The following is a 13,882-nucleotide window of genomic DNA, read 5'->3' on the forward strand; positions in this document are numbered from 1 at the left end:
TTACTTTTGTTCATAATGTTTTAGAGATACGTAATCTCATGTAATCAATTTAAATGACTCGATTAAACTAGTTAAAAGTTTGGGTCGTATTCATCTTTTAAAATGATCAGCTTCACTTCACTGATCGAGTTGTCTTTTTTGCTATCTCGGACATATAGTACGAGTATAACAATTGTTATTACTAGATCAATAATCTAGCTTTAGACGTTTAGTCCCATTTTGTATGATCTTTACATCGATTATATTTTCTTTTCGAACCTTTAGTTCAAAATATCTTTTCTTTATTTACTATGTTCGAACCTTTAGTTCGATCAATTATATTTCTAAACACTACATTTCTTCTTCTCGAAGAAACGTATACATTTATTTCTTTACTTATTATTTAAGGAAATTCAAAAAATATTAATAGCAAAGAATTATTTTTATCTCGATATCTTTATTTATATTTTCTTCGTTTATTCTCGAGGTATCGAGCATACCCTCGACTAGGGTCTAAGCCTTTTTTAATATTATAATAATAGTATTTTACTCCGGCATAACCCCTACCTTGTTTGGCTTATGTTATGTCACACCCCGTATTGCTGCTCTTCATCCTGTTTCCACTTACCTCATGTATTTTTGTTTCTTCCAATCCATATCGATTACCACCCGCATTTTTGTTCACATTACTATCACCTTGCTGATTATTCAGTGGTTCTTGTTCTTCCCATCCATCATCAAACTGGTTCACCTGATCGAACTCATTATTCCTCTTGAAATCCCAATTAACCTGATTAGTACCATCCTACCCCTGGTCTTGATCATCCCATTCTCATTACCCTTTGCCTTCTTCATATTCTCTGTGAACACTGATATAATCTTCGTTCCGGTTCATTTGGGTTCTTTGACGATGGGTATTGTGTGGAGCTGATGGCCAGGGATGTTGTTTATTTCGTTTTATGGATTTTTGAGCTGAGTTGTTTGGGTTTTGTTGCTGGTTGGTATTAATGGGTGTATATGGGTTGTTTTCGGGTTGGTTCTATTGGTTTCGGTTATTGTTGTAGTTATGTTGAAAGATGTTATCGTCAGGTAATGGTTTCGGTTCAAATTTTGGTTTTGAATTTGCTCTTCCATCTTTGACTCTCTTTGTTGAGCTCTGTCCAGTCCGTCTAATCTCTCATTCTTTAGCTCAAAGATAAGTGGTGACTATCTTCCAGAATGGTGAGTGTGCATAAATTTTGGGCTAGTACTTGTTTGGTTTGTACTTTAGTATTGGGCTTGTATGTAAACCGAGATCCAAGAGCTCTCGGTGGGCTTTTAGTTTATGTTGGGCTAGCGTGTAGTACCTATATTTAGATTGTATGTAGGTTATTAAGAGGTTGGCCGTTCATAGTTGACATTGAACGAGACCATGTGTAATATTGTGCTTAAAAACCAGATGTAACATATGTGTGCTTTGAAGCTTTCATCGTGTGTTCTTTACGTGTTTAACTACTTTCTTTGAATCATCTCTTGTTAATTTCTGCTTAATGTTGAGATTGTTTGATATCACATTGAAAGATCCATTCTCAAGAACTTACAATTGGTTTCAAAGCCTATTGACCTATTCTAGGCTCGGTTGTGATATCATAGATTCAAGATTTGTGGTTGTTGATCATCTTGGGGGACGTGGTGGTTCTGTTCTCGGTGAATCATTCATCGGAGTAGGAAAGAGATAAGACTTGTTAGTGCACGGTTTTGCGTCTAGAGTCTTTGTAATTATCATTAATGTTTATTTGATTATTTTAATGTAATATTTAATGTTATTTAGACTAATTCGTTATGTTTGAGTCTAGTTCGCTAGGAATGTTAGCGAACTAAGACTAGTTCGTTAAGGTTAAGTCTAGTTCGCTAGGAATGTTAGCGAACTAGGACTTTATAATGTATTCCCTCCTGATTCGTTAGGGGATGTTAACGAATCAGGGGGTGGTTCGTTAAGTTAATTTATTTAACGAAGGGGATGCTGGTTCGCTAGGGGATGTTAGCGAACCAGATCGTCTTCTATAAATAGTGAACCACTGTTCACTTGTAAAATGTTGAAGTTTTGAGAGAAATAACATTGTTCAGAAAGATTTAAAGTATTCTATCTCTCTCTCTCAAGCTTCACGATTAAACTTATTGATAATATATACTACATACTAATAACAATCGAGCTAAGGTATTAAAGAGTTAGATCCGTATGATTAATATTAACGTATTGATCTAGATCAGATCTAAACATTAGTTATTGATTAAGAACGATTGACAAACGGGATCAAACAAGTGGTATCAGAGCTTTCGGGGCTCAATTCGCTTGGTTTGATTGTTATTATTATAGTTTTCATGTTTATTTTCTGTTTGATTTGATTTTGAATCAATTTGAGTTGATTTGTTTCGAATCTGGATGGATTAGAGTCAATTTGGTTTGGTTAAGGTATTATTGGGGTTTAGATAAGTAGAATTGGATTGTGGATTGGATTTGTGATGGTTATTGTGTTTTCGGTTTAAGTCCGTAAACAGGGGATTGGTTTTGGTCGGAATTGGTTAGTGTAGTGTGATAATCGGTTACGAGATGTGTTGAGTTGAATTCGCTTTGCGATTACGAGCATTTTGGTATATTATTTGTTAGTTTTGGTTGACAATTGAGTGTGTATTACAGATCTGGAATTGATAAGTTTCTGGGTTTGATCTTCATATTTCTGAAAATTGTTCTTGAATGTTTGAAGATTTGAAGAAGAATGCGATTCGTTACAAAGTTTCAAGCGATTCGCTATGTCTTTAATTTGATTCGCTATCAATTCCTGCCATTCGCTAATCAGTTCGCTAACTGATTCGTGTGAGTTAATCAATTCGTGTTATCTAGTTAGTTAACTAGATAACTGATTCGTTTGACACGTGTTTATCTTGGAATTTGTGCCATATCAACTTTTTGCCACGTGGCAGAAAGGAATCAAGTTTGTTACAAACGGTTGTAACAACCTGATTCGTTATAGTATAATTCGCTATAGTGTTGATTCGCTATCAACTGTAGCTGATTCGTTATCTTAATTCGCTAAGTTGACTTGGTCAATTCGCTTGATCAATTCGTTAAGTTGACTTGGTCAATTCGTTTGATTAACTCGTTAGGTTGACTTGGTCAATTTGTTTGGTCAATTCGTTAAGTTGACTTGTGATTCGTTAAACCTTCATCATATTCGTTATCTGTTTCGCCATTTGGGTGATTCGTTAAACTTATTTGTGATTCGTTAAAGTTGACTCGCTAGGTTGACTTTTGATTCGTTAACTCACTCACCTCATTCGTTAAGACTTGATTCGTTAAACCTTGATTCGCTACACTATTCATAGTTCGCTAAATATTGTTCATTGATTCGTTAAACATAGGGTGTAGTTCGCTATAACTATACACTAGTTTATTTTCAATTATGGCTGGTATGTATGCATTGGCGTCTCAGAACATGTTGATGCAACAAATGTCACAACTCGATACCGAGATAGGTTCACATTCTAAATGTCCAAGATTGATGAAGTTCAGTGACTTTGCCAAATGGGAACCTCGGTTTCGTGCACATTTGGGATCTGTTCATCCTGACTGTTCATATTGTCTTTATGAGGTTTATGTTGCACCAATGATTGGTGATGATACTATTGGGTATACTCATAAAGCTGTCTCTCAATACTCACAAGAAGAGAAGAAAGCTTTAAAAATCGAGATAAAAGCATATTCTACTTTGACTATGGCTTTACCAGAGAATATTTTTCATCAAGTTTGAAGTATCAAGAGATGTGCATCTTTGTTTCAACATCTGCGGATGAGAAGCATGGGAAACACAGCTGAGAGTAAGAAAGTGATGCTCAAGTTTCAATTTCGAAACTTTAATTTATTGAAAGGAGAAACAGTTGAAGAGATGACTACAAGATTTAGTCACTTAATTGCTGAAATGGATAAAATGAAAATGGAAATTTCTGAAAGAGATAAAATTGACACTATCAAGAGTGTGCTTCCTAGTTCCTATTCAACATTTCTCATGGTTTTGAAAGAGAATGATTATTTTCTGAATGAAGATTTGACAGCACTTGAATTTCTACAAAAGATCGAAGCTAGAGAATATGATCTTAAGTTTCAAAAATCTTCCAAAGAAAATCAAGATCCGGCTTTCTATGGTGGAAGTATGCCTCTGAGTTCAACAATCTCACCTATCACTGCTTTTCTTACTCATGCTGCAAGTGAAAAAGAATCTGCTATATTTAATGATCCAAAAGTTTGTTTCTACTCTCCTGGTAATTCAGGTGGTTCTGGAAGTTCTACTAGTACTAATCCATTTGCTACACCACCTAGTGTGAATATGAAGGAAGCTGAGCAGAACTTTGCTTTTCTGACGGCATTTATGTCTTCATATGAAAACTTGGTGAGTAGTAAAATTGCCACAAGTGAGTTAACTGATGAGGATATGATCAGATAGATCCGGATGATCTAGAGATCATGGATTTGAAATGGAATATGGCCATGATCGTTCGTAAAGTTAAAAGATTCATGCAGAGAACTGGAAAAGATCTTCCAGCATTAAACAAGAAGTTGGGTTTTGACAAATTAAAGGTAAAGTGTTATAATTGTCAAGAATTCGGACATTTCGCGAAGGAATGTGACAAACCAAGAAAAGAATACACTGGACCTCGTGGTCAAAGTCAAAATGCTTCTTCACCACGAGGAAGTGATGCTGAAAAGAAACCATCTTCTTCAACAACACAAGCAATGTTAGCAGACGGGACTGATTGGTCACAACGGCTACTATGCAATGATGTTCAAGCAAATTTAGCTATGTTTGGGTTACATGAAGATTGTCAAGATACTACTGGTAGTGTGGTGTCTTCAGATAATGATTCTGGATCTGATTCTGACGACTCCTGCGACAAGCCTTCTGAATCAATGTTTGCTTGCATGGCTAAGATCAATGAGGTTAGTAATTCTATTTCTTCTACTTCATTTGTTAAAGCATCATGTGTTGACTGTGAATCTAACAACTCTAAGTTAGAAGCTTTGAAAAATCAAAATGATAATCTTATAAGAGAAATTGCTTCTCTTAAGGACACTTATCGACAATCTCTTGAGTCTCAAATGAAATCTCGAGAAAAGATTGAAGCATTGTCGATAAGTAATCATGATCTCAAAGACGAGTTATCTGTGAAAATGACCATTAATGACCAAAAGTTTCAGGAAATCTTGAAACATCGTTCTAAGATAACTGAGCTTGAGAATGAGGTTCTTGAGTTGAAGAACAAGTTGGGTAAATTTCGAAATTCTTCATTTTTATTGAATGAAATTATTGAAGTTTCTGGAAAACCAAAAGATTCTAAGAAAGGTATTGGTTTTGTTGAAATTCCACCAACTTTTCATAATGATTATAAAATTAATCCTTTTGCAAGAAAAGAAGAGGATTTGATTCAAAAGGAATCTGTGATTTCTAAAAAACCTAAAATGATTAAACCTGAAATTGTTAAACCCCAAGTTGCTCCTCAAAAATCTCATGTCGAAAGCAAAAAGGTGTTTGTTGAACACAATGACGAGGTCATTATCGAGGATGTGTTTGAACCAGAGATTATACATAAGAATAAGAAGATTCCCAGTTCTAATCATATTCTGTGCGAACCTCACGAATTTGAGGAAGCAGTGTATGGTTCACAAAAACCTCAAGAGAAAAAGGAAAATTAAAAGAAAGTGAACTCTATGAAGGCAAAGAAGTCAGTTAAACCGAAAATTTCTGATGACGAATTAATGTGTTTCATTAATCCTTCTAGTTCTAAGCCATCTGCTGCTAGAGTTTTTAAGTTAAAGGGAATGGACACAATGTTCACTGAAAAAGATATTCCAATTAGTATCATTAAGCCTGAGCTAATTGAGAGTGTTTTTGTCAATGAAACTTCAAAAATTCAAGAACTTGAACGTGTGTATGCTCAAACAAAACCATCAGTTCAATCTGATCCATTGACTAAGGCAAAACAATTTTTAAAACAAGCTAAGAAGATTAACTTTGTTAAGTCAACTGGAACAGATACACTAAAAAGTTTTTCAAATAGTTCTAATTTAGATTTTTATTTAAAGAAGAAATCTGAATTATCTGATGAGTTTGCTAAGAGCATGACTAAAAATGTGAGTCATCATCAACCATCTATTCCAATTTCTTCTAAACATCACCATGTGGACATGCAAACGTGTTTTTTATGCGGTCAACAAGGTCATGTTGTGAAGAATTGTAATCAACAGAACTTTCAAAATCTTCATCCTTTTATTAAGGACAAATCTAAACCAATTCCAGTGGTTAAGGAGATTCTGAAAAGATCTATGTCATATGCTGATGATACTCATATTCTGTTCTCTTATGTGAATCCTCGGAAGGTATTTCATATCAATGAGACACATGGTCAAGTGAAACCAAAATTCATTCCAACTGAACCTATATGTCAAAACAGGAATTCAAACATTGTTCAGGCAGCATACTTAAGACGAAAGTCTAAAAAGCCAGTAACTTATTCACAAGTGGCTGAACAACAATTGAAAACTGTTAAACTTAATGATCAAAGAGAAAACCAAAAGGTGCCCAAGACTGAGGCCTGGGCTGCCTTTTTGAACTAATCACTCTTGTTTATGTGTAGGGTTCATCCAAGACCATTTCTGGTGAAAATTGGATCATGGATAGCGGATGTTCTCGTCATATCACTGGAAATCTCAACCTATTAACCAACGTAAGAAATATTCAAGGGGGTTATGTAGCGTTTGCTGGGAATTCTGGGGGCATGATCACAAAAGAGGTTGACGTTTCAAATGGTCATATTACATTTGAAAAAGTAAATTATTGTGACAAGGTTGATCATAACTTATTGAGTGTATCGCAGATTTGTGATAAAAAGTACACTACAATATTTACTGACAAAGAGTGTCTTATCTTGAAACCGGGTTTTATTATTCCCGAGGACATGGTTGTCATGCGATCACCACGATCAAATGATATTTATGTCTTAAACATGAGTTCTAAGATATCGACATCGATCGAAACATGTTTTGTCTCTAAAGCAACTGAGAAAGACTCGATTCTATGGCATCGAAGAATGTGTCACATTCATGTTAGAAAGATGAATTATTTAATGGCAAATAATTTAGTTGAGGGTGTCTCGTTAAAGAACTTTAAGTTATCTGATCACTGTGTTGCATGCAAGAAGGGCAAACAGAAGAAGAAGAAGACACATCCTTCTAATTTATTGAATTCCATTAATACTCCTATTGAACGACTTCATATGGATTTGTTTGGTCCAGTGAATCGTGCGAGTATTTCTGGACACTGGTATTGTCTTGTATGACAGATGATTGTTCAAGATATTCATGGGTGTTATTTATGAGTTCAAAAGATCAAACACCTGTTTTGGTACAAAAACTTATTACTAAGATAGAATCACTGTACAAACAAAAGGTGAGGAGAATCCGAAGTGATAATGGTACTGAATTCAAAAACACTATTTTGGATTTCTTTTGTATTCAAAAGGGAATTCACCGAGAATATAGTGCACCTTATGTACCACAACCAAACGGTGTTGCTGAAAGGAAAAATAGAACTCTGATTGAAGCTGCACGTACAATGCTTGCTGATTCAAAGCTTCCTATTCAATTTTGGAATAAAGCAGTGAACACAGCTTGTTATACACTTAATCGGGTTCTAACAGTAAAGCGACTCAAGAAGACAAGCTATGAAATATTAAATAACAGAAAACCTAATTTAAAGTACCTGGAACCATCCGTGTACAATGTTGAAGAAGGATTCGGGTAAATTTGATGAAAAGGCTATCGAAGGATATTTCTTGGGATATGCGTCTCCAAAGAAAAGAGTATTTAATTTTACATCTGGCTGTGTTGAAGAATGGTATCATGTGGACTGTCAAAAGTACACAACTCCTTCTCAAGGGAAAGGTCCAGACTGGATGTTTGACTATGATAGTTTATTTAACTCTTTTACTCCTTCGACTGATCACATCGATGAAGATCTGGTTAGAGCATACTTTGAAGAACATTTGAACATTCCAAGCTCTTCAAGTTCTAATGCAATTGAAGTTCAACCAGATGCTACAACTGAAGAATCTCAAGTTGTTCCTCCAATTGTTCTTGACAGTGCTTCTACTTCTTCCGATGATGATCAAGCTGAGATTCAAGTTATTGATCTTGATAGTGATAATGTTTCATCTCCCGAATTGGGTGAACATTACACTAATTTATTTGATAATGTTGTTGTTCCTGAAAATCCTACTCTTCGGATTCATGGATATCATCCACAGGACAATATCATTGGAGAACTTGATGTGGGCGTTCGTACACGTCATCAAGTTGCTTCGTCAAGCGACAATAACGTATTGTGTGCTTATACTAATCTACACTCTTCGGGAATTGTGAATATTGCTTAATTTAATTGCCTTCTATCTTAAATTGAGCCAACAACAGCTCGTAAGGCACTTGAAGATCCTTCTTGGGTAGAAGCTATGCAAGAGGAATTACAGCAATTTGCACGATTGGGTGTTTGGGATTTAATAGACAAACCTGCTAGAGTCAAGAAAGCTATTCCGACTAAGTGGGTATTTAAATGTAAAAAGAACGATCGAGGGGTGATTGTCAGAAACAAAGCACGTTTAGTGGTGCAAGGTTTTCATCATCAAGAGGGCATTGATTATACTGAGGTATATGCTCCAGTTGCAAGATTAGAGTCGATTCGAATCTTCCTGGCTTATGCTGCTTACAAGAATATCAAGGTTTATCAAATGGATGTTAAAAGTGCTTTTCTCAATGGTGAACTACATGAGGAAGTGTTTGTTCAACAACCACCTGGTTTTGAAGATCCTGATTATCAAGATCGTGTTTACCGTTTAAACAAGGCTCTGTATAGTCTACATCAAGCCCCGAGAGCTTGGTATGGCACACTCACCGACCATCTGACGGATAATGGATTCAAACAAGGAACTGTTGACTGCACTTTATTTCATAAAACTGTTGGTGATGATCTTCTTCTAGTCCAAATTTATGTTGATGATATTATATTTGGGTCTACAAACGACACTTTATGTAAGGAATTCGAGAAGTCCATGCAAACAAAGTTCAAAATGAGCTCGATGGGAGAGATGAATTTCTTTTTAGGGCTGCAGGTTCATCAGTCTGATAAAGGAATCTTCATTCATCAGACAAAATATGTGAACGACGTCTTGAGCCGATTCAAGATAACTGCCGGAAAAATCCCTTCAACTCCTCTTCCAATGGGTCACAATTTATCACAGGATGAATTGGATGATACCGTTGATCCGACCCTTTACCGTGCTATGATTGGTTCTCTAATGTATTTAACTGCTTCTCGACCCGACATAATGTTTGCTGTTTGTGTGTGTGCTAGGTACCAAGCTATTCCCCGAGTGACTCACCTGGCAGCGGTCAAGCGTATTTTGCAATATCTACGGGGAAATCCTGACATCGGGTTATGGTACCCCAAAGATAATACTTTCGATTTTACCGCCTACTCAGACTCAGATTATGGAGGATGCAAGATCAACTTCAAATCAACGACTGCAGGATGTCAATTCTTAGGAAACCGGCTTGTTTCCTGGCAGTGTAAGAAGCAGACAACGGTCTCTACTTCAACCGCCGAAGCTGAATATGTTGCAGCCTCGAGTTGCTGTTCCCAGGTTTTGTGGATACAACAACATCTTCGCGACTACGGTTTGAAGTTTCTTACTACTCCCATCTTGATTGATAATTCTGCTGCTATAAGTATCACCAAAAATCCCGTACAACATTCTAAAACGAAACATATATTGTGATTTCTGTTCTTTAATGTCTTTTCCTTTAAAATTTAGAAAAATCAAAAACATTTTAAAAACCAAAAAGAATGTGATTTATGTTTTTGTACGGAAAAATCCGAAAATCCAAAAAGATTGTGAAGTTTATTTTGTTTATAAGAAAATTTAAAAGGACAAAAATATTGTGTTTTTAAAGTTTGTACAGAGAAAAACCAAAAAGATTTTTAGATTATTTTCACGCTGAAAATTATGTCGGTTATTTAAGTTTGTGAAGCATGCTTGCATGTCTTGGTCCTATGATTCATTTGTGAATTGAAGGTTAGCCATTTATTTATTAACTTAAGTTAACTGGGGCGATTAAATTTATCTTTATTTTGTTTTTATGCTCCTCAAATTTTGAGTTTTTGAAGCAAAAAGAGAAAATGATAGTACATTGATTATTTTGACCCCAAGTTCAGCAAAAAGTAAGCTTAAAAGACTGCGTGCTTAATTGCATTGGTGCATTGGTAGGTCTTAAAACAACCCAGTAGAGTAAAGTATGTGATATAAACATAAAGAAACGCCAAATTGAAAGGGGTGTTAGTCTCTAGCAAAAGTCTTGGTGAGGATGACAGAAATGTAATAACCAGTCATACTCAAGCCTTATATTTGTTGATCACCCAAAAATCAAATAAAGCAAATAACAAGCGTTAAGATTCTGGACACTGTGAGTCTCTATGCAGCTTAACCATCTGGGTATTCATATGCATGAATATTTCACTCGCTTTCTAGAGCAAACCCAAAGTCATTAAACTTGATCACCGCTGTACTTCGTACAATTTAAATTACTGACTTGATCAAAATCCGCTGTTAATCATACAATTGTTCCTCCCTTGCGTGCGTCTTCATACCATTAAGAAACGGACCCCAGGGGATACAATGTATGTAAGCCAACAGATGGACTCGTGCATACTCACTCACAGTAAAGGAAACTTAAAATTTCTACAATTGGTATCAAAATTTTGATCAACAATATAATTGTTTAAGTCAAGTTGGGGTGATTTGGCAAAAATCAAATTAAGCTTGAACCGAGATTAGAGGCTGATAATTTCTTATATTCTGTGCTTTAATTGAACTATTTAATCATATCACAAAAATACTTGAATGTGTGTTATTAGACTTATGTGGACAACAATACCAATGACCGACTTATCGCCAGTCATAATATCGCTGAAATATAAAACTGTGATGGAAGGGCAATTTGATCAATATGATTATCTGCTCAAACTTAACAAAATTACAAAAATATATACTGCTTTTGATAAAATCATTGAAAAATACAAAAAAAAAAGATTGTCTATTTTTTAATAGCTCGGATATTCTTATGTAAATACATTCTTTAATTCTCTAAATTTTTACAAAAATATCAAAAATATTTTCGTCTTCTTTATACAAAACATTTAATTAACTTTTTTAAGTTTCGGAAATCTGAAACAATTTTAACGTATTAGGTTGTCGGGATATAAGGGTTTCTCGATAATTTAACTTATTGATTTATTTCATTAATTTATTCATTTATTTATTTAATTTAAAATTAAATAAAATGGTTTAATTCGCTAAAATCCAATTCGTTATTTATGGATAACGAACTAGGTGATTCCTTAGCGAACTAGCATCTGGTTCGCTAACCTAGTTCGCTTCCGCACTCTATAACGAATCATCCCTTCGTTATACATATTTAACGAATCATGACACGAATCATGTCTTGATTCGCTATCTTTAATTTAACGAATCACATTGTGATTCGCTAATATAAGGTAACGAATTGAATTAGCGAATGGGCTAATTTGCTAAATTTAAGTAAACGAATCGTCTGATTCGTGCAAGTTGTGCCTAGGGGTTCGTGCATTGCTATATAAGACAAGATAACGAATAGGATTCCACTGTTCGTCTTCTTTCTTCATCTTTCAGAAACTGTTCAAATTTTCTCTGATATTTTCGATCTTTAAGTTTGAACATTTCAAAGATCAATTTGAATTTCTAAGGTATAAATGGTCTTGGCGATATCATTTTCGTCAAAAATGACAATGATTTAACTGTTGAACTATGTGATTTTAGGGGTTTAAGGGTTTGAACCTTTGAAACTTTTTTGTGTATAATTTATGTTCTTAAATTGTCTGATTTTGATATAATTATGATCGGAATCACTTTCCGATACCCTTGGTGGACTCTAATCAATATTTGATTATTGTTTTCTGGGTTAATTATTGTTATGTGTTTTTTATATTCACTGTTGGTTCGTTTGATGATTAACACATTTGGGTAATGAGTCTCAATCTCATTCACCTACATTAATGAGTGTGTTTCCGAGCTTAACAAGCTGATTATCGTGATAGTTCAAGGATGATTATGGCCGAATTGAATCTGGGTTAAGATGTTGACTATTATTGTTCTTGATAATTTTGACCTTGACATTGTGAAGTCAAAGAAAAAGTCTTAATTTTGACCATTCGTTAGTCTTAGCGAATTGGAACTGTTTCGTGTCCAATTCGTTAAGATTTTACACAAACTAGCTTAGCGAATAAGACGTCACACGAATCAGAGTTTGATTCGCTTAAAATATAACGAACTAGAGTTTAGTTCGTTAGCTTAATTAGTGATTCGCTAGGTCCAGTTCGTTAAGTTATTTACTTGATAGCGAATCGCCTGATTCGTTATCTTTGTATAACGAATCAGGGTGATTGTTAACGAATGACATTTAAAAAAAAAAATTAACTAATTAATTAGTTTACTAAATTTAATATTCAACTAATTTAATTAAAGATTATAAATCGTCTAATATGAGTAACTAGATTAATTACACATATTTTTTTTGGATATATTGTGTGTTATCTATTCTTATGTACGTTTTTTTTATTTATACAGTAAATCATGGCTGAACAAGAACAACCACAGGAACAACCTCATCAAGAACAACCACAAGTACAACCACCACAACAAGCTCAACAAGTCAAAATGATTCTATTACCGTTCGATAAGAAGCACAACATCTGTGCTTATGTCGATCATGATGTGGCTGATTTAAGGACATTCGGAGCTATGTTGAATTTCTTACGCCGTTCGAAGATACATTATGCAATCACTGCTAAACCTAAGGTGTATCTTAGTATAATCAGGCAGTTCTGGAACATGGCAGTATATGTTGAGGAAAATAATTGGGTTCAAGCTAAAATTAATCAGTTTCCGATCACGATTGATGTTGAGGTCATTCGTCGGGTACTTCAATTTGACGATAGTGATGATTACCCGAGTGAATTTGACAGGACGCTGGTTAGGGGGCTATTCACAAGATTAAATTATGGGGGTGATATTCGTCAATCAATGTTGAACAAGAATGGGTTGTGTCCACCTTACAAGTATTTGCTGCATGTCTTGCTTCATTGCTTGAGTGGACGTCGCGGTGGTTTCGATGAATGTAGACTGAGCTTACAATCGGCATTTGTTGCTTTAATCCTGAACAAGCCATTCAACTATTCAGAACTCATCTTTGATCATTTGAAGGAGCAAGTTCAGCAAACTCTACCGTCAAAGAAGTTCTTGATGTATCCACGCTTTCTACAATTAATTATTCAAGATCTGATATCGGATTTGGTGATTAATCGATCGTTGGTGAACGATGTTCTTGATATGGAACATATGAAAGCTGAAACGGTGCATCGGATGTTGATTTATCGAAAGGATAAGCCACAGGACAAAAGGATGATTGGTCATATAATCAATCCAGATTATGTATGTCCTCCTAATGAGCGCTGGATCCATGATGACTCGGATTCCGAGCGTGAAGGGGGAGAAGGTGGGAACAATGATGGTGGGGATGATGATGGTAACAATGGTGATGGTGATGATGGAGCTGGTGAGCGAGCTCTGAAAGAACAACAAGATGCAGTCGATGCTGCTCTAGCTGCCACCATGAAAGCTCAGCAAGAAAGAAAACGAAATGGTAAGGCTGTAGCTACTGGTAAGCCACCAAAGAAGCCCCGTGTGTCTTCTGGGGCTGGTGTAATTATTGGTCCACCACCACCTCGTC

The sequence above is a fragment of the Bidens hawaiensis genome, unplaced genomic scaffold (genome assembly GCF_021521415.1).
Source record: "Bidens hawaiensis isolate Kalapana, Puna unplaced genomic scaffold, B.hawaiensis_p1.1 tig00002759_1, whole genome shotgun sequence".
NCBI lineage: Eukaryota > Viridiplantae > Streptophyta > Magnoliopsida > Asterales > Asteraceae > Bidens > Bidens hawaiensis.